The sequence below is a fragment of the Amblyomma mixtum genome, chromosome 3 (genome assembly GCF_055824585.1).
Source record: "Amblyomma mixtum isolate Tamu chromosome 3, ASM5582458v1, whole genome shotgun sequence".
Taxonomy (NCBI): domain Eukaryota; kingdom Metazoa; phylum Arthropoda; class Arachnida; order Ixodida; family Ixodidae; genus Amblyomma; species Amblyomma mixtum.
Genome location: NC_143014.1, coordinates 364737817 through 364765456, shown reverse-complemented (window position 1 = coordinate 364765456; position 27640 = coordinate 364737817). Strand labels below are relative to the sequence as shown.

Below are 27640 nucleotides of genomic sequence, written 5' to 3'. Positions count from 1 at the left end.
TTATCGTGTTTTATTTCGATTTTTAATTATGTGCATTAGATTTTAGACTTTGCTCGCTATCAGGACTTTTTATACAGCGTCTTAAAATTTTCCACGCACTCATTATCGTATAATTTTTCCATTCGTTTGATTTTTGATCACTATGGCTGTGCAATAGGCTTTTCTGTTTTAATATCTGGTATCGCCCCCCAAGCCATTATGATATCGGCAACGAAAATGTTCGGCACGAACACGCCGATACATCGCAAGGTTTGCAGGGAAATAATTTCAATTATTCGGTGCTTCCTCCTGCCTCATTCTTGCTGCACGGCCCTGGGCAGCCTTCTATTGATACCAGCAAGAATGAGCGCCATCGTGAGCAGTCTTTGCTCGCATGATAGCCTTACTACGAGCCGGCGCTTTAATTGCTGCTTCGTAAGCGAAACTTCGCCGTCAGTGCAAAGACGTGTCTATAGATCTTCCAAGTTATTTTGACGTAGCTTCACGTAAAGCTACGAAGGTTCAGGGATGGACACGATTGGGTATACGATGAAACGTCAGGCGTGGCCGTGAACACTTTTGTTCGCTTCGCGGGATGCTTGTTTCGACTGTTTCTCCATTGCTGTTAAGGTATTCTCTTGGCCCTTTTGGTGTGCCGCACTTATCGCATGCGGGGCGCAAAACAGCCGAAGCTGGAGGCCAGAGCGAGACGACAGTGCTTACCTTAAGAAGAGATACGAGGCTACATAACAGGGCTGTTAAAGGGGTCGTGAAATGTTTTCCGAAAATTTTGAACGACGTGTGTATTTGGAATTCTGACCCTTCATTCTATAGTATACCTTGGTTCGTTTCATCGTCTGGGTTGATTGAATAGCGAAAAAAACTAAATTTCGGTTTCCCAGCGCGCGTCCCCCTCAGCTCACAGCAAACGTCATTTTAAGAAGCCAATCAGAGGCTTCTGTCGTCAACACAACATGGCGGCTTAGCGAGGCCTGTTTAGCCATAGTTGATCGAGGTTACAGCACGCATATTGACTCGAATGTGGCACCGTCGTCTGCTCAGAATGGAGCTTGCTAGCTGTCAAGCTGACACATGTGCGAAAACTTGGCCGGCGCGCCGCTCCAGTCGCCGCTTGCGAACTGCCGCCTACTGCAAGCAGGGACACGGAGCGGCAAGCATCTTTGCGCCGCTAGACTCATGCCCGGCCCACATCCGGTGTAACACTTTGCCACCGCACACCAGCGCCTGCGCGCTGCTTGGCTACTGAAGTTCGCACCAGAAAAGACAAAATAGCGATGTTATCGGAAAGACTGCCGGCTGTACTCGGGAGGCGAAAAAGCATGCCTGCCCACGTAGCGCACTTTCGGAAACGGCGCTGTACGCGGGCGCGCCGGGCGACGAACTGCATGCACTGCTCTCTGGCTGCCCTGATCGTCGCTAGGCCTGTTTCGCATCGACGCCGCGGTGGACAGCGCTTCGGAAGTAGCCTGGGTTATAATAAAATGCCTGCTTTTGGCATCGCTTTACTGTCAACAGCATCGTCTCACAACAAAAAAATATGGTCATTGTTGCGGTGCGCTCGGCAGCAGAGCTATATAGCGGACGCCAGGCGCGCAAGCCGGACCGCAACGGCCGGGCAGCGGCAGCTGAGCGGCGGTTGTGGCAAGAAATTTGCTCGTATTACAGTTGCTGCTTCTACCAGCAACTCGGCATTGTTCAACGATCCTCAAAAATGGTCTATTTTCTACATTTCTTGCTCCCACAGTTTATTATATACGTGAAGAAAAATCTTTAGCTCATTTTTACCCGGTCAAAAAAACCAATGGGTCCAATTGGAAATTTTTCCATTGAAACCAATTGGTCAACCAGTTGTGTTTTCGCCACCCATTTTGCACCAACCACTTGAAATGAATTGGTTCTCCAAATGAAATGAAATGGTGCACCAGTTGGTTTTAATTGGTTGCCCAAACAGACCAAATGGTACACCAGCTGGTTTTAATTGGTTGCCCAAGCAGACAAAACGGTACACCCGTTAGTTTTAATTGGCTGCCCAAGCAGACCAAATGGTACACCAGGTGGCTTTAATTGGTTGTCCATGGTGACCAATTGGTAGACCAGTTGGTTTCAATTGTTTTCCCAATCAAACCAAAGGGTACACCAGTTGGTTTCAAGTGGTCATCCAACTGGACCTACATAGTAGTCGAATTAGTCTAACCATGCCACCAAACCAAATTTATTTATATTGACTAACGACCCAATAGATTTGTAGGGTCACACAGCCTGATGCAAAACTAGCGCAGACTTCACTAGTTCGAGTGATATGGCTCGACAGGCAGATTTTCATATCAACCACTTGCGATACGCACAGAAGACTCCATTCCAATAATTTTGTAGAAATGTTGGCCACTAAGAGGGTGCACAATCATATTTATTGCACTGCCAATCCTTTCCCACCAACATCAGCCTCCACGTCATCTGTGTCCACTCAGTGGTCATGGTTATCCTTTGATGCCCTGAACAATTATTAAAGTGAAAAAAGTGCAATGTTCAAGGATCTCAAACTACCCAAAAAATAGAATATACTTAAGCAATAATCCGTGCATCATAGCTGACTGTTGAAGTTATTTGATTTCGAAATCTGCAGTCGCTGCATGCTTTAAAGGTGCAATGAAGAGGATTCTGAACTCGTCTTTTTGCCGCTGGGCACTCGATCCACACATTGCGAGCATTCTTAGAAACTGCGACTTATCGCCCTGTGTGGCCGATTTCCCTAATTAAATTGAATTAACATCCGGCTCCCGCCTTTATTTTTTTTATTCTCCCCGTATGGTGGGCGGAGTCGACCGACGCGTGGGAGTGCCTTTCAGCCAGCTCAGTGGCGGCTTTGCTTTCCCTTTATTTTGTTTGTTAGGTTTCAATGAATAAATAGTTTCATCGCAGGTAATACAGCCACAAAATAAGCCCGCAGAAATAAAAATACGCGCGGTCTATTTGCTACTTCGGATTACTACGTATTACTCCGCCGATGGCAGAGTGGCAAGCCGCCACGGGACTGGGTGAAAGGCACTCCACGCATTGGTCGACTGGGAGAATTAAAAAAAGGCGGGATCCGGACGTTAATTCAATTTAATTAGGGAAATCTACCACACAGGGCAATATATCGAAGCTTCTAAGAATGCTTGGAACGTGCAGATTGAGTTCCTGCGGCTGAAAGACGAGTTCAGATTCCTCTTCACTGCACCTTTAAGTAAATGTACTCCCTGCCGACGCCCTTTCGGGGCAGAATCATAAGAGTAAACAGAATCACAATTTTAATGACCGACTATACTAGTCAAACCAGACGACTCAAAACTCTGAAGCTAATATGTACACCTTGTTATTAGGTCCTTGTTTCAGTAAAAACAATAGAGTATGGCTTTGTCGTAGGGGTGTGTGGCGAGACTAAATGTAGGTGGGGCTTCACTGCAAATTCATGCTGTAAAGTAGCAGCTTACCTCTTGACTCCCTTATCAATATCTGCCAGCTTCTCCACAATAAAGTGGTTGAGGTCCTTTGTGGCAGCTGGCAACAGCCCTGCCGGTACATTCTGCCTTGTCAGCCGTGCCTTGTAGCATTCTGAAATCAAGTTCCCCACCAAAAAGCTTCATGTAGGGGACGTTTTACATCAAAAGACAAATCCCCCCCCCCCCAAAAAAAAAATAAGGAATACCAGCCAAACAGTTCCTTTGTCCTTATTTACCCCTCAGTGCTATGACAAGCTGCACTATTTTGCATCATGTGCTACATCATTTAACTCTTACCTCGCATGACGTCAACTTTCCAGGGGGACAGTTGGCTCTTTAGTGCCTTGCCTGGATATCGCCGAAATTTTTTGCCTGCCTACAAACAAAACAACGATTGAAGCTTTCAGTTATCTACAAGGATGAGGAATAGCAGTAATGATTTAGAAATAAGATACAATGCATGCTAATTTACCTTGCAGCGACCTATTGACTAAGTCCTCCTTTTTCCATATAGCCATCATCAACTCCTTTACTAATTATAGAGCCTTTCTGTTGGCCCTGAATATATTTCCAGGCCTCTCGTTGTATGCAGAGCCCTTGGCCAATGTCCACCTAGAGAAAACAAAAATCTCTTGACATGTACATGGAACGTTTTTCAGCCTTTTGTCAAGACGGATCAGCATGCAGTCGATTAAAATGCATTTTAACCTATCATGTCGTCACCTTGAAGTGAACTCTCTGTTGATGATTCTGCTGCACTACAGGATGCATGCTGCGGCAGGGATCTGCCACTGCTGCTATCCGATGTGGTTGCTCCAGCCCGAGTGACAGGAGGGGTGACCAAGATGCCTACATTGGGTATTAGCACATGCATAAACACACTGAAAAATTTGACAAATTCAGTTATTCTGCAACTGCAGTATGCAGGCTAGGCACCGGATAGAAAGCTGCCAAGTACAGCACAACTGGATCCTACAAAAAGTAAAAGCAGTCCAAATGTTCTACCACCTACTTCATAACTCGTGAACGTTCCTGAGGCTACCTTTTATCTTATATCCAACTGTTTTTTAAAGAATTTCAGGCAGAAAATTTGCAGATGACTGTGTAGTGTTTGCCAAAAATTTATAATTAAATTTCTTGCTTTAAGCTTCTGAAGCTTCAACATGTGATCGATGGTAAGGCATGCTAAGACCATGTCGGTGCTTCACCATTTTAATTTTTAGCAATCAGAACAACCTGTTTCAAAACCCAGACTAAATAAAAGAGCAGCTAGGCATGCTGATGTGAGTTACGCATTGTTAAAAGCGAGATAACCAAAATTTCGCACTTACAATATCTCCGTTTGAACGCTGACTCTGGTCTCATAGCAGTTTTGTGTGTGTGTGTAGTGAAGTTTGAAAGACTTCATTAATGGAAACAGTTATGTACTTGACATTTAGGCCTGCAACCAGCCTTTGTGAATGGAAACTCGAAAGAGTACATGAAGCACTTATATTAATGACATGCTTCAAACTTCGTTATATACATGTCATATATATAGCATCTAACATGCCAGTACTAACTGCTTTAGATTAGTGCCAAAAGCTTTCAGCCACATACCTTCCCCAACATCAATCCTGGCCAATATTTTTTCTTGCAGGCCCACATTTAGCCTGCGCAGCTGCAGGATTTCCTGTTCTTGCAGTTGCAATTTTGATTTCAGATTCCTGATTTCTTCAGCTTTTTTTTACTTCTTCTTTCAACATTTTATTCTCTTGGTAGGCTGTGCGACTATGTTCAGGCCTACTTTTTTTTATGCAAGTTTTCGTCATCCACTGCATGCCTAAGCTGCCTTTTTAGCGTCAAGAATTTCCAGAAGATGCTGTCTACGCCCATCCTTCTTCTTTTTTTGCAGGAGGAGGCTGTGCAGGAAAAAATCACTTTGTTATGTCTCAACTCCCCGAAAGAAAACATATTACATATTAAGAAAGCATGATTACTTTGTCGCACCAAACGTTGTTCCCACCCCTTATGTAATGCCCCTGAAAAGGGGTCTTTAAGGAAATAAAATTGATTGATTGATTGATAAGTCACAGGCACCAGACAGAACACATGCAACCAGGTACTTACCTCTTGGAGCACGTCATCGTCACTGTCACTCGAGTCCAGCAATCCATTTATTCTTACTCTGCTGCGGGCAACCTTTGAGGCCACATCATCTTCTGACTCTGAAAATTATGTCAATCCAGGATAAAAAAGAAGTTGTAACATATAGCAAACTTACATGAATGATGTAATATGCATATGATGTAATGAATAACAATGAAACTCGTCAGAACAAGTTTCCCCATGGCCTATTTTTCGCTGATCAGTTCACCTCTGAGCTATAATAGCATCGCTAAAAAAAGATTAAAACAGAGCAAAATAAGCTTTGTCAATCTTCTCATCTAGGTTAACAAGCAACGAAAGATACGGGGAGAACGAAGACAATGAAGAGTGCCGACTACTAATTACATTTCGTGGGAACCCACTTATTATACAGCACTGTATATACAAGAGATGGCGACTGACAGCAAAATATGCAGTCAAGAAAAAATCGTGCAACTAATTAAAAAAAAAAACCCTGCGACGTGGGAGCCGGCTTCATTCTCGTTGTTTTCCTTCCGTTCTTAGACTGTATATTAGCACGCCATGTTTACTCCATGTGATAATGAACCAAATGGCCTTCAAAAGCTACTTCTGCAAATATCTGATTTAATGTGATCGTATATATGCACCTTGCATTGAGATCGTCAAAGAGAAATAATCGATTGAGGCTACAAGTGCGTGTGAAGTAAAACGTGCTCGCGAAGCTGATCGATGCACTAGCTGATTGACAAGTGACGCTAACAGCACTTTTTTTTCTGGGGAACAATACGGCTCTGCCGTCATGCAAGGCACCATAAAATAAGTCTATACATATTCAACAAGCCAGCTGAAATGAACTTACCGCCCAAGATTAAAACGCGCGAGCGGTAAAAATCGGAACTGCCGTCCGCCGCTGTCCACTTCACGGCATAATGCGCCCTTGGAGAAAAGTCTTTTTTATTGCGAGGTTGGAAGTCTTGAATGTCATCAATGGAGACGATGGCATATTTTTTGTCGTCTTCATAGCGCACGTAAGCGTGGCTGACCATCATTAAGAAACAGCAAGGAGCAACTAGTACAACCAGGCTGCGAGCCACAAGAGACAGAGATGACTGAAAACACGTGGCCTGCACAGCTTTTGTTTACGCTGCATATCAGCATTCAGGATTTAGCAATCAGTTTCCCACTTTACAAGTAATAAAGTAACAAACTTACTTTAACACAGCAAAAGCTTGTTCTTCGTGTGTTTTAATGTTATAAAAATAACATTTTATTCATCCATTTTTTTTGTGGAGAAAGAAACGCATATCGAAGATACAAACACTTCTACAATGAATACGAAGCGGAGCAATAACATCGACTGGATCAGCTAGACAATTATTTTCAAGATGGCAGCTGTCAGCTCTCTTTGTGTGCTGCTGTCAAAGACAGTTTAGAATGCAGTAGATAAAGTTTTCATGCGTTCTGGTCGCCACTAAATTTGACAACAGAAATGCATTCTTCGCGAAAACGAAGAACGCGAGGACCTTACAAAGCCTACTTGAGCCCGGCTGCCGATTTTCAACTTCCTCGGTCTACCGCGCGCGCCCGCCACCAACGTGATGTAAGCTCACTCTGTACGTCTTTAGACAATATTTAGGAGACAGCGTACACGCGCGACTTCAACATATGCTTTTATTGTCGCAGGGAATTTCAGACGCAGCCTTGTCATCTGAAGATGACCCCTGGCCTTGGGAAGAAGACTCCGCTCTATGTGGTGTTCCCGCAGGTCTGGCTAGCAGCGACAGTAGCGGGACTGAAGAAACAGATTCCGATGCTGCCGATTATGACGCAGCAACACAAATGTGGGGTGAACCTGCATCCCTTGATGGCAGTAGATGTGCAGAAACTCCACAAGAACAGGATACGAGTGGATCTTCGTCAGTGTACGACAGCGAGGTTAGTAGCTTTCGAATAAACCGTGGGCACGATCGCTCAGTGGAAGCGCACCCGCTTCCATCCAGAGGCCGTGACATAGGGGCTAGAGTTTCCTTTTTAGAGCTCCGGAAGGGATCATATCAATTTTTGGGGATCTGTCTGAAAAAATTAACGCTGCTGCCACTGTCAGTAAGTAGCTCTTAAAGGTTGGAAATCACTTGAAGTAGACAGTTGTACTGTTTAGGCATTGTTAGCTGTTCATGTTATTTCACCTGTTGTTAACTTTTGCCGGCTTTTTCGGGTGAAATGTAGTTAAAAGGTGTAGTTCTTTTTATCTTGTTTGAGCAGGCACCATTTAAGCATCGCCACCGGTGCTTGTTCAGACCTTCTAAATCATAATTTTCATTTCAGGAGTCGCTACCTGAACAACCTGACAAGGAACCTGGGCCTGGCAAAAACTCTTTGTTTAGCCATCTTTTTGAAGAGCTCATCAATGAAAAAGTAGCTGTAACAAAGGGGGATGCTCTTCTTATGGTGCTGAAATATGCCTTAAAAATAAGCTATCCCTAACAGGGCTCACAAGCTTTATAGAAATGATCAACAGTTTCTTTGAGCGCCCAATCTTGCCTCACTCCCAGTACAGGCTTATCAAACTGCTTGAGCAGTCTGGGACATCAATGATTTTTCACTTTTTTTGTCCTAATTGCTTTGCACATATAAGCAACATTGATACAAATTCATCTTTTGAGTGCCCAGAATGCAGCAATGTAATCAATGTTTCCAAACTTGGACATACCATTCTTTGTACTCTTAGATATTGAGTCTCAGCTGCAGAAGTTACTGAACAATTGTGAATTATTAGACTTGACAGAATCGCTGCCCCAAAATAGCACTCTTTCAGATATATGGGATGGACAGCTGTACCGCGATTTTGCTACAAAAACTACAGAAGTTGGACCGAGGATTAGTTTTTCATTAAATGCAGATGGCGCACCGCTTTTTAAATTAAGTGGTACTTCTATTTGGCCAATTCAGCTAATTGTCAATGAAGTACCACTTGAGCAAAGGATGGCGAAGCTTGTTCTAGCCGCCTTGTGGTTTGGGAAACAAAAGCCAGACATGGCATTACTCCAAGGTGCATTTGTTGATGCCATGAATCATTTAAGTAATGAGGGTTTCACCCTAGAGCGTCAACAAAAAACTAAGAAATTCAAGGCTTTCTGTGTGTGCTGTGCTGTCGATTCTGTTGCGCGGGCACCAATGCAAGGAGTTACCCAATTCAATGGGTATTAAGGCGGAAGCCTTTAATGCCTCATCGTTGTAAGCAGGAGCTGTCGACAGAAATGTCACGCTTTTCAGTTGGTCGAAACGGTCGTGACGTCACAGTGCGCGAATTTCAAACGGGGCCAATTGTACTTTGGCTACTAACCATGCAACCAATTAAAGGGATCACATAGTGATGCTCCAAGAAAGTTTGACTGAGTTTAGTTAATTGCTTACTCAAACAATTAGTCGAAATAACCTTTCTAGTCAGACTACATAAAAAATTAGGAGTCACTTTGGCGACTAAAGTGGTGCAAGGCGAAAGCCTGAGTACAGCATTCTGCCACGAATGTGGTTGTGAATGATGATTCAAGTGCTACCAGCGAATGACGCGTCCATTGGCTCTCTGCGTGTGTTACTGATGTGTGGTTAACATGTTAAGCTTCGCCTGTAAGAGTGGAACGCGACAGCGTCTTGCAATGCTGCCAGGGAGTCCACAGAACGCCATCGCCAATTCGGCTGTACGCCTTGCTGGACGGTAAATTTATTTTTTGAGGAAAGGAAATGTATCTCTCTCGCATATCTGGGTGGACACCTGCACCTCGCCGTAAGGGAAACGGGGAAGATGGGAGTGAACGAAGACGCCGTATTAGCTAGACGCGCCTTTGTTCACTCCAAACCATTCAGCTGGCATTACGGAGCGGCTAGCGTGCTCGTATCGCACTCCGGAGACCCTGGTTCGATTCCCCAACTCGACCAATTTCGTTCTCGGTTTTATTGATTTATGCGGTCTAACTAGAAAGGTTAATTAGGCTATTTCATATTTATATCATTGTATTTCTATCTATAATGTTCTGTCATTCACCTGTCAAATGTTGGAACTGTCTAGGATGTTCGACAAACGTATATGAAACGAGCAACGTCGAACTGAGTGGGGAAGTGCGTGGTGGTGGAGCGAACGCGGCTTTGTACTTATCTGTTTTTTCAGCAGCGTCTCCTTCCGCGGACGCTGTTGTCGCTGCGGCGCGCGTCTTTTCCTCTGTCTTCTGACCTCTTCATTTTCCTCTATCCTAATTAGGCTAATTGATTATTTGAGTAATTAACTAAACTCAGTTCCACTTAGTTGGAGCATCACTATGCGATCCCTTTGATTGGTTTCATGGTTACTAGCCAAAGTACAATTGGCCCCATTTGAAATTCGCGCACTGTGACGTCACGAGCATTTCGACCAATTGAAAAGCGTGACATTTTCTGTCGACAACTCCTGCTTACAACGATGAGGCATTAAAGGCTTCCGCCTTAATAAATTAAACCAAGTAAGAAATTGGCCGAGCTTGGGAATCGAACCCCGGTCTCCGGAGTGCGAGTCGAGCACGCTACCCCTGCGCCATGCCAGCTCGATGGTTTGGAATGGACAAAGGTGAGTCTAGTGAATACGATGTCTTCGTTCACTCCCATCTTCCTCCCTTCCCGTTACGGCGAGGTTTAGGTGTCCATCGAGATATGACAGACGGATACATTTCATTTCCTCAAAAACCAATTTACCAACGAGTAAGGCGTATTTGTCCGCGTTTCAGATTGGTCCAAATTGTCGTGACGTCACCGCGCGCTAATTTTGACGGGTGTCCACCGAAATATGTGAGACAGTTACTGCGCAACTTCCTTTCCTCAAATACAATTTTCGACTATTGTCTACTGAGATATGTGAGACAGTTAATGCGTAATTTCCTTTCCTCAAATACAATTTTCGCTTTCTTCATTACGGCCCCTCTTTCTTCTTTCACTCACACTTCCTTCCTTCCTGTACGGTGCGGCTCAGGTGTCCACTGAGATGACAGAGAATTACAGTCCCATTTCCTTTCCTCAAAAAGCGTTGCGTTCAAAGGGCAACGCATCGCGCCGAACGGGTGGCGGCGTTCCTTGGACTCCGTGGCAGCGCTACAACACGCTGTCGCGTTCCACTCCTAAAGGCGAAGCTTAAGCGTCATTAATTGGCAGTTAATTAATGCACCAACAAAATGTGCAGTGAACAATCGCGTAGCAGAATGCAACTCTCAGGCTTGCGCCTTTCACCACTTTAGCCGCTAAAGTTCTCATAATTTTTTTGGTTGCAGTTGGTGTCTCCAAGAAGGGGAATGGGCTGGGGGCTCAATGCGGTACCCTGTACTTAGTGTCGATCCTATTGATCGCACTGAAAAGCAAATGCTAATCCACATGGAGGCTGCAGAAAAAGAAAATAAGCCCATCCATGGCGTAAAAACTATATCGCCTTTGATTGCTCTGCCATACTTTGACATAGTGTCAAGTTTTGTTCCAGACTATATGCACTGCATTCTGCTCGGAATCGGCCGTCAGTTTTTAGATATATGGCTTCAGTCATCCAATTGCCAGCATTCAATCAGCCATGAGCAAGAGAGAATTCACCAAAGGTTAATGGCCATACAGCCTCCGAAAATAGTCTGCAGAGACCGACCAAAGAGCGCAGATGGTGAAAAGCCAAAGAACTTGAAAACTGGATACTATTCTGCAGCATCCCAGTGCTTGATGGCATTCTGTCAAAAACATATCTACAACACTGGGCATGCTTAGTCGAAGCCCTCGATATTATGTTAAAATGCAACATTGAGGCGTCTGAAATTGATATGGCAGCGGAGCTTCTCATGGAGTTCCACATACGTGCGGAAATTCTATATGGGAAACAATTTATGACTTACAATATGCATCAGCTCACACACATTGTGAAGACTGTTCGCCACTGGGGGCCACTGTGGGCTCATTCAGTCTTCCCTTTTGAGTCGGGGAATGGAAGCCTAAAGGAGGTTGTGAAGGCAGCAAATGGAATCCCTCATCAAGTGTGTCGTCATTTGCAAATGGAGGATGTAGCTCAACAGCTAACCCAGCTTGCTGTTGACCAACGGGTAGTGCAGTTTGGCACCTCTCTTGACGCAGCACTTACCAAAAAGAGTGTTTGCTCCAGTGACGGCATCCGCTTCTTCGGAAATGGGACTGAATACAAACAACCAGGCCGTCAAGTTGGAGCTGAATTCAGTATACCTGCAAAATCTAATCAGTATGCTAGCTCATGAAAGGATCAGTTTTTACTTTCAGGCGGTATGCGCTGAATAAGCGAACAAATAATTCTGTTGTTCAATTGACTGATGGCTCATTTGCCATACTTGAAAAACAGGTTTGTGGTGGTGATTCCAAAACTTACATCCTCCTCAAGAAACTCAAGTGTAGTCCAGTAAAAATATTCGATGGTAACTATGAGGCATCTTCTGAAGGTTGTGGCAGAAGAGCGGGACGCGCTTGTTCTGCCAGCATCAAATATTGAGAGAGTCTGTGTACTCATGGAACTTCATAACACATATGTAGCTGCAGTTCCAAGCTCATTCACGTTTTGAGAAAATTTTAAATGTTTTTGCAGAAAAAACAAATTCTATGCCAACATTGCCTCATTGTTCCACCTATGAGCATTAGCTACAGCAGCTTCAAGTGTTTACATCGGTGTGCTCAGTAAACGAGGAAAAGGCGAAATCCAAAATCCATGGATGTTTTCTCTCTGGAACCGTCTTTTCTAAAACCCAAGCAGCACCATCTACCCGATGGATTTTGCACTACTGTGCAGCTTCCAGTTGCCTTAGCTGTATCTGGTATATTTCCTCGTTATATTAGTTCATTAATTTTACAAACGTGTACATCACAAAACGTCGAATTGTTTGACACTTTCTGGAACCCCCTGTGACAAACGGTTCGGCCGTTATGGCCGTCTGAAGGTAGCCAGAATGCACGGTTTGGGGGAGAAGGGTCGTCGGTGTGAATCCCGCACATTTTGAGCTTCATCTTTTAGTAATTTTATCCTCGGGAACATGCCAAGTCATTTGACACCACTTGGAACATTCTGCGTCAAATGGGTGGCCCCCAAATTTTCTGCAAATGGTGCTGCCAGGGAGTTCCATATCGGTGGCCACTATGCTGGCACATATATAACGGATCGAAAGTATAGTTATCAAATGAGGCGCCGCTACGCGCCCGCTTTTGCTATGTGACATAGTGTGGTCACATGATAACTGTTTTGATCAATTTGATCATTACAGACAGACGCATTCTTGGCAAACGTAAGTAGTAAGAGCTAATGCTCTTAAAACCAAATTATGGAACATCCCAAAGAGACTAAGGCTATGAGAGACATTGCAGTTAAGGGCTCTGGATAAATTTGGACCGCTTGGGGTTCTCCATTTGCAGACGACGACATGCTTCATGGATGGGTCCACCTGCAGCCTTAACGTGCGCTGACATCACACAGGGGCATTCTGTATGTTTCCTTAACCTAAATGTGGCCAAATTCATCATTATTAGCCTGACTATACCCACTGCAGGGCAAAGGCCTCTCCCATGTCTCTCCAATTAACCCTGTCATGTGACCATAAACTGGCACTGTAAAGTTGTGGAACTCTTTTATTGGCACTGTCACTAGTCAACTCACAAATATCTGTAAGTGAACTCTTAGATGTTTTTTTAGAGTGCTTGATGTGTCCTATGTTGTGCACGTTCAGTGAATTAAGACTACCTGTGGTTGACAAAAGAATGTAAGGCAATCTCATGCATTGTCAACTTGCTAGCAATCTAGCAGTGGTGAGCTGCTTTTCCAAGTGGCAAATCCTGGTACATGCTGCTACAAAATCAATTTTGGGCTCTATTTTTGTGCCACAACTGCACAAGTATCATTAAAAACATTAGCATAATCAAAATCAGGCATCATTTTTAACTTGTACAAACTGTTTCCATTACAGCGTTGGGGAAAGTAGAAGTGCAGAAATATTAAAAATTTTTAACAGTTCAATAGAATGTATTGTTCAGTTTGAATCTTACCACACATTTTCAATTCAGAGTAATGAGGCAGTGTTTGCAAAGTGACATTTTTTTGTGTTCTTTTGAACTCGCAGCTGAAATTGTGACATTTCTAAACAGTGCTAACTATCTTGCACAATTGTGCACTGCTCACATAAATTGACCTCTGCCTTCTTGATATGTCAGATCACCGGACAGCGGCAAAAGCACATGCATGGGAGTGCTAGACCCTGATGAAAGGAATTAGCGACCAGGAAGAGCCTCCATGGGTTGCTCTGCACTTGTGGTTCAGGAAACTTAAGCTAAGGGCTGTGCAGCGCATCATTGCATGATAGTACGATAGCTTGTGATCTCTATGGTGCTCGGTACACACAGAATAATTGGCAAGGAACAATGGAGTGAGCGAAGTTGTAGCGCGCATATAGTCTAGCAGAGTGGACTGTGGTCCTTTAGGTGATATGGGACAAGAAAAAGTTTGGTTTAGTTTGGTTTATGGGGTTTAACGTCCCAAAAAGACTCAGGCTATGAGAGACGCCGTTGTGAAGGGCTCCGGAAATTTCGACCACCTGGGGTTCTTTAACGCGCACTGACATTGCACAGTACACGGGCCTCTAGCATTTCGCCTCCATTGAAATTCGACTGCCGCGGCCGGGATCGAACCCGCGTCTTTCGGGTCAGCAGCCAAGCATCATAACCACTGAGCCACTACGGCGGATGGGACAAGAAAAGGAAAGGACAAGCAAAAGTCTTTAAGCCATCCTTTGCTAACAGTGCATTTCATAGAGTGCTGCCTGTGCACTTTCTTTTGCAGCATAGTTTCATTTTCGCGTGATCTTTTGTGTGCAGTCATCTCACTGCACCGATCCTTTCTGCTACAAAACCTGAAATTTTTGCAACAAATTGTCATTGCTTCTGATACAGAAGTTGTTTGAAGAAATTCACTCACCGGTTACACCGTTTGTCTGGCCATAAATTGTGTTCATCTTGTATTGCAAACTGGATGGGACAGATTTCTTGTTAAACAAATTGATTTCTATTTGACTGAAGCCTCTTTGTAAATATCTTTCAATCTGAGTGCTGTTACTATGTTAGTAGTTTTCGCTTTTGCATGATTTATTGCCGAATGTTTATATGCTATTGTTTCACTTTCATGTTTTCAGTTTGACATTCTTTGATATCAAATTTATGATCTTGTGAACACATTATTCTTTGGATCCACATTATATGCTACGTAAATAAATGCAATCGTGTGCTGGCTATTTGTGTCTAATATTCTTGACCACCTGCCTGATTTGAAATGCTGCCTAGAGAGATGGGTGACCCATTGGGAATGACAAAACAAATTGGACCAACGGGCTGCCCAATTGGTTTCATTGGGCGCCCAATTGGACCCACTGAGCTCCCAATTGGACCCATTGACCTCTCAATTGGCAACATTTCATTCTAATTGGTTTCCCAATTGGGCCCATTGATTTTTTTGACTGGACGCAAGCGGACGGGATCGAGGTTTGCCGGCCGGCCTGCAGACTCGCTGTATTTCACATTCGCACCAGAAAAGACAAAACAGCCATGCTATCAGAAAGGCTGCCTGTTATATTCGAGCAGTGCAGCTTGCCGAGCTTTCGGCAACGACGCCACCTGCGGACGCGCCGGGCGATGAACTGCGAGGCTTGCCGGCGGCCCTGGTCGTCGCTAAGCCTACCTGGTTTTGCACTGATACTATCGATACCGCAGCTGAGGGAGCTTCGGAACTGTTCAGCGCTGTAAAAGGTACTACTCTCGTCACCCCTTTAACTGTGAACCTGTCCCATAATAAAATAAAGATATGCTTGATTTCCGCGACGCCAGCGGAGCTACCAAATGCCAGCTATGCGAGCGGCGACCAGGCAGTAAATAAAGCGTTCATGGGATGAAATTTGCTTGTATCGCCTAATTAAATACTGCCAGCAACTCGGCATCAGCCAACGATCCTCAAAAATGATTCATTTTTGGCATTCATCTATTCCAGTGCTTGTTATGAGCGTGAACAAATAATACTAGCGTGTTTTTCTGACGCCGGCGGCCGGCATCCAGGCTGACAGGCCGGCCCCGAGAAACGCGCCCCGACGTCATTATGACGCTGGCGCTCTGCGCGCTCGCATGCATGCCCCTTGTCAGTGCGACGCGCCGCGTGCGGCCTGTCATTGGCATCGGTTGGGCACAGGCGGCGAGCTGCTGTCAGTCGTTGTTACGCCGCTCGCAACGGCATGTCGCGCGCCCGGCAAGTAGCAGTCATGCCGAGAGCCCGCGACACCTCTGCCTGCGGGAGCCCCGGCCGTGAACCTCCGAACCCGGTCGTGGACTCGAGTCTTCATCTCTATCGCAAGGAGTGGGTTGACTCGCAGCCTCATCTGCAAATTATGCCTAACCCTCTTCACGCTTCTGGAATATATTTTTCTGGAGCAAAGAACAGAAGCTCGGAGCCGATGCGCGCCGCGATAGCTGACTCGGTTCGTATCGAGTTCATGTAAACAGAGAGTCGTCGAGATGGGCTGGCCTTGCTCAGCTCGATTCTCTGACTCAAACCATCGCTGTCAAGGAACACCACCAAGATAGGGTCACGTAAGCAAGGCTATGTCGAGCCGCTGATACTGAGGCCAAGGAGGATGGAGAAGCAGAACGGAAACCGAAACTGCTCCCAGGTCAGTGATTGATTTATGACCACGCGCTGCAGTTTAACAGAGTGCAATTACGCGTGCAAATAATTGGAAAACCTTGTTTCACTTTCTGAATTTCTCATAAAGCTATTATTTTAGGGCAGACGAAAGCTGAAGATATCTGTACGTTTCTGAAGATCTTAAAATGACGTAGTCGAGTAGTGCGTGTGCCAGCCGACGGCGGCGCATGGTCGTTTCATGAGCACAAAAAGGCAGCGATTTCAAACGGGCTTTATTAAATGCAGACTCAATATTGAGTCGAAATATTTCGGAATCAGCATGTCTAATGTTTATGGAAGCAGTAAAAATTAAAACCAGGCAGCTTCATTTTCTTTTCACAACCCCTTTAATAACGCTTTCCAAGGCGGCCTTGACGTAGGCCGCCTGTAATGCGCCATGTCTTGGTGTAAAAGTGCGCTCCCAGCAACGCAAACAATGGGCGTGCGTAAAAAGCTCTAGTCACTAATTTATTGTGGCGTTCACTTGAATTTGCCAGCAAAAATGTACTTTAGTATTAGCCATGAATGCGTGCGCAGTATAATTACTAAGATCTGCTGACCGTTAATAAATAGCTGCTTGTAATAAATATTTTACCGAGGCCTACTAAGCCATGTATCGCTGCATTAGTTGTATGCTTCCTGCTGTGCTTGTGGTCGAAGCTAAGTCGTCCACGCTGTTACAGTGCTGCCGCTCAAACATAATTCCTGGGAGTTTTTGATCGATACTGAAAACGACGCTGTTGTAAGATGCGAATCGTCTTTCGTGGACATCGGCTGAATGTGCATTAAGTGAGCCCGTATAACCGTAGTATACTGCGCAAGAAAACGAGAAGGCAGTTGCGTTTCTTTTGCCGGCTACTGCGTTAATCGCTGGCATACGCAATAAACCGCGTTGCCAAGCACAAACTCTTAGAAAAACAAGCACTTGTAGATTACTCTTTCCGTTCAGAAACCTGCCCAAAAGTGCGAAGGCAAAAACCACTCAGAGCGCGTTATGAATTCCTCCCCTCAAAATAGTAAGGGTCACTTGAGCTGCGCCTTAAGGGTAGGACGCGACAGAGTTAATGGGCGATGCCAACGTAAGCAGAACTGGTAATTCTCTACTCGATATTCATAGATGGCCTCGTACCACTCCTGGCGTAGTGGTGTAGCGCTAGACGATGCGCCACTGCCCTGCGATAGGAGGCGCTGCTGCCACTGGGAGGGGGGGGGGGGGGGCTTGTGCGACTCAGGTGGAATTAATTTAAATGCCACCTTCCGCGGTGGACAGCGCAAACACACTTTGGCAGGTTCCGATGGCGCCACGAGGTCACGTGACCTAGGAAGACCACCAGCTACATATGTGGCCCACCCTCCTGGGCTGCATCTCTGGGGAGGTTTCGTTGATTTTAACGCGACTGCGCTAAAGGCCCCGTTCGCCAGAAGACCCGGTGTCAGCACTGTCGCCGTCCGCTTTGTGAGCGAAAAATCAGCAGCGTGCATCTGGAAGGTGGTCCCCAGAAAGCAGCCTAGGAGGCAGCCGGGTAACCTATGTCACGTGACCTCGTGCCCTCATGACAACCTGCCCAGCGGATAGTGAGCAAGCTGCCCACCATTCCATAGTGATTGGTTGCTCGGGAAAAGCAAACTGAGTCGCCCACCGCTGGGAGCACGCAGTGGTGCATTGCCTAACCGCTGCATCACTGCGCCATTAGCTGTATCAGTACTCCCAAGTTTCTATGAGCGCAAAGTAGACAGTGACCTCCTGCATATAGGGGAATTAATCTAGTATGCTGATGGATCATACACAGAAGCTGAAGCTTAAGTGGGCCCTCCAGTATTTTTCGCTCACGGTGAACGATGCCAAAGATGCTGCCGGCTTTCCTGCGACAGGGGCTCCTTAACGCTATTATGTTAATAGGTGCTCTCCACCAGTTAAAAGCGTTCAGTGAGCTTGAGAGAACAAAATAAAATTTATTTCGCACTTTCAACTGGGAGCTAGTAGAGACAGCTGAGAGCGACAAGAAGTGCGTGCCGCGCGAGGAAGCGCATTGCTTACCTCCCTGACGACGTCCCAGCGGGGGATGGTCCCCAGTGTGGCGAAGACGAGGACCGGCGAAGACACCGAGAAGGGCGTCGACAGCGTCTCGTCCAGCTGCAGGATGGACGGCGGCGCGAGGAAGAAGCAGCAGCGGGACTCCTGCGCACACCGACAGCGGCCCATTCAAGCCGTTGGGATGTTTTTTTTTAATGACAACCATCAGCATTGCGCTCGACGTAACATACAGGAGGAGCGGGACGGGATAAGATATATTAATTATGCTGCTCGTGTCTGCGGGAGAATTGCACTGAAACATGCGGATCGCCTTTCAAACCAAAAGTCAGACTGGTTTGCAGCGTGTGCCCACGGCGCATGCATGCGCATCCGCTGTTAAAAATGGCTCAACTGAAAGTTTTCTCTGCTGGCGTGCTCCGTTCTACTTATGGGACAGCTGCAGTTTGCACAAACATCACAAGCGGACGTACACTAGATTTCTTATATAAAAGATGAGCACGTAACTGACTTAACATGGTCAACACGAGCATCAGGACTAGGAAACTATACGGACAGTCTTGTCTGCGTGCATATCTGAGGCTCAGCGAGCAGTGATGGCGTGACTGATCGCCCTCCTACATGAAGGCATGCGGCTCATCTGAAACCCCTCAATAATGTAAAAGCATCGCCATCCCTTTCTTATTTCCTGCGCCGCCGCTCCCTCTACACTTTCGACCCTGGCTCCCCCTACGCGGTGCCGAACCAGCGGACACTCTCGAGAGCGATCATGGTAGGTATCGCTGTGGTGCTTGCATCTCCCACTGGCCTTCTTTGGCACGTACCAGCAGAGCGGAGAAAGGAAGAAAACAAGCAAGAAAAAAAGCGTGAGAAAATGCGCGACGGCGTTCGGCCAGAGGGAAGGTTGAAGGTCGAGGGAATGGACAGAGATGGAGGCGGGCGGAATCCCTCAGAGGTTGGCGTTAGTTTTTTTGCGCGGATCTTGTACACACGCACGTGGCGACGAACCTTGGTGACCAACGTCCGAGCTTAGCGCACTGTGCCATGGCGCTCTCGCTGGTCACTACTCATGAAACTGAAATCCGTCACAATAACTTATTTGCATTCATGACTTGCATTATTCATGACTTGCATGCCAACCTAGATCTTAACCTGCAAACTGATGCTATATTTCTTGATGTTAAAAAACCTTTCGATAAAGTTCCCCACAAACGTCTGTTGTACAAGTTATCTAACCTTAATATCGATCCTAATGCTGTTGAATGGATTAAAGAATTCCTAACTAACCGCACTCCGTCCGTCTTTGTAAATAAACACACTTCCAGCTTCCTTCCTGCAGCATCTGGCGTCCCTCAAGGTTCCGTACTAGGTCCCCTTTTGTTTTTAATATACATAAATGATTTGCCCTCGCATGTGTCCTGTAAAATTCGCATGTTTGCTGACGATTGTGTTCTTTATGAAGCAGTTAATAACAATTCTGAACAATTATCTCTCCAGAACAACCTTAACAATGTTCAGGATTGGTGTAAAATTTGTCTAATTGAGCTTGACTCTCACAAATGCAACGTACTCGCTTTTCATCACCGCCGTAACCCGCTCGTGCCCTTCTATCATATCGACTCCGTTCCCGTGCTGCCAATCGAATCATACAAATATTTAGGCGTAACCTTGTGCGCTGACCTCTCCTGGAAAATGCATATAACTAACATCATTTCTTCAGCTAACAAATCCCTTGGTTTTCTAAAACGTCATCTTCGGGAAGCGCCCATGCATGTTAAGGTATTAGCTTACGAAGCACTTGTGAAATCGAAATTAGAATATATATCACCCATTTGGCACCCAAATCAAGCTTATCTCACCAACGCATTAGAAGTTTTGCAAAACCGCGCTGTCAGATTTATTCATTCTTTATACCATTACAGGACGAGCATTACGTATCTGAAATCGCTTTCAGGCATACAGTCACTCGAGCTGTGTCGCCGCACAGCCAGTCTTTTATTATTTCACAAGTTATTTTACAGCCATCTACGACCTGCACCCGACATGGTCCATTCGGCACGCATATCTCACCGCAGTCGCCATCAACTCCAGATCAGCCGTCCACGTGCACGCACCGTCACCTTCGCAGCTTCATTTTTTTCTCGCACCGCCGCGGACTGGAATGGCCTTCCCGCTCACATTGCAACAATAACCTGTCCCGCGAACTTCGCGCGCAGAGCATACAGCTTTTTGTCATCATCATAAAGCATGATTACTTTGTCACACCAAACGTTGTACCCCCCCCCCCCTTATGTAATGCCCCTGAAAAGGGGTCTTTAAGGAAATAAAACTGATTGATTGATTGATTGATTGATTATCGATGTGACCGTGGAGACAGAATAGGAGGCGGTGTTCTGATAGCGGTCACTGATCATCTGCATTCTTCACGCGTGTCACTTGTTTCTTCACTAGAAACTGTATGCGCGTCTATACGCATTAATCATCGAGACGTAATCTTCTGCGCATGCTATCGCCCTCCAAATGCTCCATCGTCTTTATGTGGTGAACTTCATGATCTGTTCAATCGCATTTTAGTTAGATTTCCTTCTTCGCCAATCTTTTTACTTGGCGATTTCAATATGCCAAGAATAAATTGGTCTGGCGCGTTTCCTTCCACTCTGGATTCGTCACCTGACACGATTGGCTTCACAAATCTGTGCACTGACTTCGATTTTTCTCAGCTGGTTACCCAGCCAACCCGTACCACCACTTTTAGCGCTAACATTCTTGGTCTCGTTCTAACTACGCTTCCTGAGCTAGATCATTCATTGGCATTTCTACCAGGCCTCAGGGACCACCACTTCATCCAGTTTGAGCTTAAAGACACTAACACCCGTGTACGACCTAATCCCAAACATATAAGAGATTATTCAAAGGCAAAGTTTCCGTCGATCAACGCAGAACTCGAAATCTTCTTAGGTGAGTGCGTGCCAAACTTTTATAACCGTACTGTGGAAACGAACTGGCGCCTTTTTAAAGAAAAGGTTCATTTTCTCGTCCAAAAATACAGATCTTTACGGGTCACATCAGGCAAGCAACGTTCCCCGTGGCTCACTGCCGCATTAAAACGCCTTGTAAGTAAAAAAAAGAAAAACGAGTTTATCGCAGAGCGAAAACCACCGTTTGCCCTGATCACTGGGATGTGTATCGCGCCATAACATCTGATTATCGAAAAGCCTTAAGAAACGCCAAGCAGGTTTTTTTTTCATAGTACGCTTCCGTTTTTGTTGATTGATAATGCCAAAAATTTTGGAACATCAATTCTGGTCCCAAGCATAAAGCAATAGCTCTAAACGATAGAAGCGGCGCAGCATTCCTTCGTCAGAGTGCCCTCAAGTGCTCAACGACGCCTTCTCTAATGCTTTTTTACAGCAATCATCTGTTTCTCTGCCCTCTTTTCAGCCTGTGCAGAATCCATTAATGGACCCAATTGTGTTTAACAGTCTTGGTATAGAAAGTCTAATTAATAATTTCAAAACTTCTTGGTCTTCGGGAATCGACGACATAAATTCTAAATTTTTAAAGAATACAAGTGTTTATTCTTCCATTTACTTGTGTGCACTGTTTTCGCCATCTTTGAATTCAGGACAGCTGCCCGGGGACTGGAAGGTCTGTAAAGTGGCACCAATATTCACGTCTGGCGATGCTCCTTGTGCTCGTAATAACAGACCCATATCATTAACGAGTGTCCCGTGTAAACTGTTCGAACGTGTCATTTATTCTAATCTGGTTAAATTTCTAGAAAATCATTCGTTTTTTTCCCTCATCAGCATGGCTTTCGTCAATTGTTTTCTTGTGAAACGCGGCTCATTTCCTTCACCCATGATTTATTTGATGCATTAGACAAGGGACGTTTCATTGACGGTGTATTTATAGATTTTCAGACAGCATTTGATCTTGTTAATCACCAAATACTTTGCTTTAAGCTAGGTAAACTAAACATCGACCCAAACATTCTTTCATAGATCGAGAGTTTCTTGCGTAACAGAACTCAATTCGTCAGTGCAAATAACGCTGACTCCTCACCATGCTATGTTACCTCCGGCGTGCCTCAAGGTTCCGTGCTCGGGCAGCTATTGTTTCTAATATACATTAACGACCTGCCAATTTATAATAACTCCACAATCAGGCTTTTCGCGGATGATTGCGTTATTTATCGAGTAATCAATGCCGCTTCAGACTCATCCTTACTTAAAAGTGACCTAGTTGGTGTAACATTTGGCTCATGAGACTGATAACTAACAAGTGTAACGTCATGCGTATTTCACACTGGTCTGCTAACGAAAATCTTATTCCCTACAATATTTCAGATTCTCTCCTTGAGCAAGTTACCACATATAAATATTTAGGGGTTCATATAACTGCTAACCTTTCGTGGCAGGCACATGTCGATTACATTGTTAACAATGCTAACCGCATGCTTGGCTACTTGCGTCGTAAATTTTCCATGGATTCATCTTCTTTAAAGCTGCTACTCTATAAAACCTTAGTTAGATAGAAATTATAATATGCGTGCTCTGTGTGGGACCCGGGACGTGAAACTCTTACTAATCAGTTAGAGTCAGTACAGAATCGTAGCGCCCGATTTATTTTGTCTAACTTTTCCCGCACTGCTAGTGTAACTGCAATGAAATATACTTTGAAGCTTCCTAGCCTTTTCCTTCGTAGAAAACCCGCGCGAATGCTAACTTTTCACAAGATTTACTACCACAATCATCAGCTAAAACGGGATCTTCTGTCTGAACCATCATTCATATCACCTCGCACGAATCATCGCCACAAAGTACGCATTCCACACTGCTGAAGCAATGCATACTTTAACTCGCTTATACCCAAGACGGCGAGCGATTGGCACCATCTGCCCACCTTGATTGGCGACATTTCTGACACCTGTTTATTTAAAAATGCCGCGGAAGATTATGTGTTTGACTAGGCTGTTTTCTTACGTAACCTGGTTTGTATTTTGTTCAAGCTTACGTTTTTTCATTCCTTGCTGTATTACATTACATTTTCCATTTACTTTTTGTTTTCATTTTGCTGCATTGTCTTTACTTTTTTATCCACTAACTTCTGTAACGCCCCAATGGGGCCCTGAAGGTATTGCAATAAATAAATAAATAAATAAATAAATAAATAAATAACTGGCACAGAGTTCTTGTCTCTTGAAGAATCAACTCACTCTTAACTTCAGCTTAATGATTATTCACTGAAGAAATAACAATGAAATACGCGTATTTCGAACGAGTATTTCTCTACGTGCGCCTCGCGTAGTTTGGATTGGTTCTGGCAAATAATATAAACTCTAGTAAGACTTGGCACAAAAAAAGTTTGTCTTTGCGTGTGACCACTGGAAACCTCGCGTACTGCATTCCGAAAATAAACAAGGTCGTCGCTGCAGGCACTCCGGTACTGAGTTTGCGGCGCATAATAATATTAAGAAACGAAAGGTGTATTTCGTCAGTATGTACAGAAATCACTTTCTGTAAGAATAAGCGGGTACAGCGTATTTTCGCCTTGCATTTCCTTTTTGAATAAACAGTATGACCACAGCGGCGCATTATTCAACCCTGCGTTGTAAGCGTTAAATTTACGCATCGAAAGATTCGAAAGAGAAGACATCATGATAAGCAAGGCTACCGATCAAGATATCGAGATGTCAACTCATCCTCTCTCGCACCTGCGCCGGAACGTCCGGTTAAACTGCCCTCTATATGACGCAATTTCACTATCCGCACATGTAACACGAATCCTTGTGGCGCGGCTTTTCTGCGATACCCATTGTAGACACTCCATTTTAAACTTTTGCAAGTCTCCGTAAGTCAGGTTTCCTTCATACAAACGCCCCTTGGAACCACGGCAGGTCAAAGGGGCAGACGTTATGTGCTGCTCAGACTACTGCTCCTTGCAATGCGTTGCACCCTTCCTTCGCGTTTGCAAGGAGGGTAGGTTGAACCGCTCCTGCAAACCAATGGCTTGGCAAATATCCGCTCAATACCTTTATCGCCATAACAACCAAGGCGGAAGCCTCTAAATGGTCGCACTGCATTATTCTGAGAATAGATATCAGTCGAGCGCACTTACAACGGCGGCAATTGTAAAAAAAGATAGCTTATTACGAAAGAGGGTGGGGCTATCGAGAAAAAAAATGTATTAGTGCAATTACATAGCACCTCGGATGGAACGAACAACTGTGGCCGCAGACTCATTTAATCTTTATCTTGCAGGTGAAGAGAGCGAAGATTGTCTCCACATTACCGTACCCGTCCCCGCCCCCTCCCCCAAAACATATTTTGGAGCAAAAAAATCTGACCACCCCAAAAACCGAAAACAATTACAAGATGTATGGTATGATGACAAAACATAATGCTCGATGTGGCCGTACAAAACGCGTGCCTTGAAATGCGACGCCTAGCGCTGGTGGAAAGTGCAGTGAGCTTCTGGTTACTGTCCTCTTGTGCGAGGACATGGAAGGCAGCGACTGACGGCCGCTGTTCATCATCGGGAAGACCCACAAAAGAGCAATGCTTTGGGAACTACGTTCTCGAACTCTACAGGCACCATACAGAGGCTTGGATGATGTTCCGTCTCGTGTTCCACCAGGAAAAAATGTAGAGGGGCATGAGGATGATAACTGACTTGTCCGACTGGCTTGAAAATAATTGAGAGGTCCTATTCATGCGGCAAACAATGGGCGCCCACACGGCGCACCGTTTGCGGCAGACTGAGTGGCACACGATATTCCGCCATCTCCTTGCTGCTTTTACCGCGCTCTTCTGCCACCGAAGGCGACAAGCAAGACGAACCAGTTGACATGGGCATAATTCACGTGCTCAAGCTCTCCTATCGGGGCGCGTCACCAGTGTAGAAAGATAGCAGTGACTGACCATGGGCCGACGTCCCAATGCCGACCTCTCCGTTCTCCGCCATGAGACGATAAGGACGCGTGCATGACACTGACTGCGAAATCTATCAAGAATTGCTTCCGTAGGGCACATTTTATACGCTCCGGAACAATGAAGGATGGTGTCGAACGCTCATGTTATCGAACACACGTCCATCTGTGGCAACGTGTCGTCGATGCCCAGCTTGGCCTACCATATTTATTTATTTATTTATTTATTTATTTATTTATTTATTTATTTATTTATTTATTTATTTATCGTACCCGCAGGGCCCGAAGGCATCACAGAGGGGAGTGGGAATACATAAAAATTCAGCCTAAACAGCAACAACAAGGAGAGAAAACAAAAATAAACCAGGAATACATAAAAAGTGAAAACACAGGAAGATAATAAGATTAGAATGCAGTGGGGATATATTAAAACAGTGTGTAGACAGTAAAAGGCAATTTTATACAGTAATAAACGACACATACTCAGAAAGAAACATTAAGGTTTGGTTTGGTTTGCTTTATTAGGGTTTAACGTCCCGAAGCAACTAAGGCTATGAGGGACGCCGTAGTGACGGTCTCCGGAAATTTCGACCACCTGGGGTTCTTTAACGTGCACTGACATCGCACAGCACACGGGCCTCTATAGTAGGATACAACTTATAAAAACAGCAGTTGCTAACACTGGGCCGCGGTCCGCGGCGTCTTGTATTACTCCGCTGGCGAATCGCAACTGTAAACGAAATGAATTTTTTAATGTTTGACTATATCAAACAATCCGCGTATCAAAACTGTAGAGCTCGTAACTTTTTTCTTATGCTAAGCTTCTTGTTTACGTAACAAGAAACGTTTCAGCTACAGACTACTTTTTCGTCGTGGAGGAATTCTGCGCGCGGAGGCTGAATGTGGGCGGAGCTTCACTGCAGACGTAAGTTGTATCCGACTATAGAATTTCGCCTCCATCGAAATTCAGCCGCCGCGGCCGGGATCGAACCCGCGTCTTTCGGGTCAGCAGCGGAGCGCCGTAACCACTGAGCCACCGCGGCGGCTTCAATAAGGAAGGGTGTCAAGCAGGGAGACACGATAAAGCCATTGCTAATCACCGCCTGTTTACAGGAGGTATTAACATTAAGGACTTTACGAAATGCATTGTTATCGGAAATACCTGCGATGTCGTGGGGAAGGTGATTCCAGCTGACACAAGTTCGGGGTATGAATGAGTCATGAAAACATTTGATGTGACAAGATGGGATTCCAACTTTATGACGGTGATCAACGCGTGCTGATATGTAACATGGTCTAGAAAGTAACTTAGGATTGAGAAAGCTGTTGTGGTAAATTTTATGAAAAAGACACAATGAGGCTATTGATCTGCTGTGGGAAAGAAGTGGTAGGGACAAACTTGATTTCATGGCGGTTACACTGCTTGTTCGGTGATAATTAGAAAGAATGAAACGGCATGCGCGGTTCTGCACAGCTTCCAAATCTGAAACGAGTGAATCGATGCCAGGGCTCCAGACAGATGCAGCATATTCTAACTTGGACCGTACCAATATTTTATAAAGTAATAATTTTATTGAATTAGATGAACGTGAGAAATTTCTGCGAAGGTACCCAAGCATGCGATCCGCGTTATTTATTATGTATTCAGCGTGAGTTTTCCAAGACAGGTTACAAGAAACGTAAACACCCAGATATTTATAACATGACACGCTTTCGAGAGACACGTTGTTAATGTGATAAGAAGAAGGGGCATTAGAGAGACGAGAAATGCGTACATGTTTACACTTATTAATGTTTAGTTGCATGCTCCAAGTAAAACACCAGTCAATAACCTTGTTAATATCGGATTGAAGACAAGAGACATCATTACCATCTTTAATTTCGCGGTAAATAACCCAATCATCGGCAAAAAGATTAATTGAAGAAGAAATGTTAGCCGGTAAGTCATTTATATAGATGAGAAAAAGGAGGGGCCCAAGAACTGACCCCTGAGGCACGCCGGAACGGAGAGGCAAAGAATGAGAGTTTATATTGTTCACTCTTACGAATTGTGAACGGTTAGAAAGAAAGCATTGTAGCCATGCAAGGACATTAGGGTCTATGTTAAGATTGCTTAATTTAAGAAAGAGAACCTCATGTGAAACAGTGTCAAACGCTTTCGAGAAGTCCAAAAATATGCAATCTGCCTGAGACCCGTGGTCAAGGATGCAATGAAGGTGATGTGTGAAACATATTAGCTGAGTTTGGCATGAAAAATACTTACGAAAACCATGCTGGGCAATGCTGAAAAAGGAGTTAGATTCTAAAAAAAAGATGAGATGAGAATATATGACGTGTTCCATGATCTTGCACGGAATACTAGT

General features: G+C 44.9%; 1 pseudogene; it reads left to right on the top strand.

Moving 5' to 3' along the window:
- The first annotated feature begins 7305 nt into the window (after positions 1–7305).
- Positions 7306–27640, top strand: part of LOC149356639 (uncharacterized) — a 45794-nt pseudogene continuing 25459 nt past the window's right edge.